Raw genomic sequence first — 1367 nt, 5'->3', positions numbered from 1 at the left:
GCTAGAGATATTTGTCGCAGTGCCAGCGGGTGCCACTGCCGTGTTGTGTGAGGGAGAATGAAGTAGCCTGTGGGCCAGAATAAAGGGGATGCGAGCCATAGCAGGAGAGTAGTTAAACAAATAAGTGTGTCTTCTCTTAACTTGGTAGCACCCTTTTTAAATAAAAGCCTATCAACAGAAAACTCTCTTCACTGCCCTGGGGACTAACACTCTTCTGTGTATGTGAGGTTCTTTCAAGATTTCTGCCAAGCTTTTTTCTTGATTGAAATTACTTTCCCAGGTACCTTAGCCATGAGCATTTGCCAGACCTTTTGCAGGGGAGAATTAATGTTGTTTACCTGCACGTGTGTGTGTGTCTCTCCTTTAGGACTCCCACCCTCGTTACATGGGGTGGTGTAGCTGGTACTGGTTTAATATGGTTCACAGACTGGAAGCTGGTCCTTCAGTATGTTCCCTACATCGGTGGCAAGTTTAAAACTGAAGACTAAGCTTCCCTCTAATGGTAAGTTTTGTTTGTGCATCTATTAGCTTAAGTAGTAGTGTTGCCTTGCTGTGTCCTGTTTGTCCAGGGCGCAATCATACTGTTGGGTCAAAACTGCACAATTTGATTGTTCAGGGCATTTTTTTCTTCTTTTTCTTTTTTTTTAATATGTGGCTTCACAGAGTGCCAGAAGGATGAAACATTAATAATAATGATATGTTTTCAAGTGTTTATTTTGCAAGCAGTAGATTTTTCACGATACAGTGTGGTTCTTGAGAAGTCAAATCGAGTGTTCTATGGCAATTTGGAACTTTTGACAGATCTGTTTACTTCTAATCCTAGGTAGAACGGCTTCATGCTCGTGACTAGTTTTGTGGCTAGGCAAATTCAGACTCCTTTCCATTCCTTGTAACAGTTATTAAAAGTAAGTTGAATGTTCAGAGCTGGTTACTGTGTACCACAAATTCATTGGAAAATTGGTTTTCTCAAGGATTTTGGGTTTTTTTTCCCCCTTCTTTAATTGCATTCAAAACGTGCTGTTCTGAATCTTCTGATTGACCATCCGTAAAGCTAGAGAATTAATTAGACAATACCTTCTGTTAGATCTCTAAATGCATATTTGTGTAGTAGGCAAGCTTAGAAGTTTTTTATTCCTTGCTGTAGATAGAATGGAGTTAGGAAGACTTTTGCCTTGCGTTAAAGGCAAAAGGTCCAGAGGAAACTATAAACACCTCAAAGCTTGTTTCCTCCAGCCAGAATAACGGTTACCTTTAAATGTTGCTAAATGAAAGTAAGATTGCCTCCAAGCTACACAGCATTTCAGAGGGAAATTGGTGAGCCTGGAAGTCTCAGAGCAAATTGTTAGTACATTTCTAAGTCTTTTTTT

Source organism: Egretta garzetta, unplaced genomic scaffold, assembly GCF_000687185.1.
Source record: "Egretta garzetta isolate BGI_Z169 unplaced genomic scaffold, ASM68718v1 scaffold345, whole genome shotgun sequence".
NCBI lineage: Eukaryota > Metazoa > Chordata > Aves > Pelecaniformes > Ardeidae > Egretta > Egretta garzetta.
The sequence above is the reverse complement of the archived record's forward strand: the minus strand, read 5'-3'. Positions refer to the sequence as shown.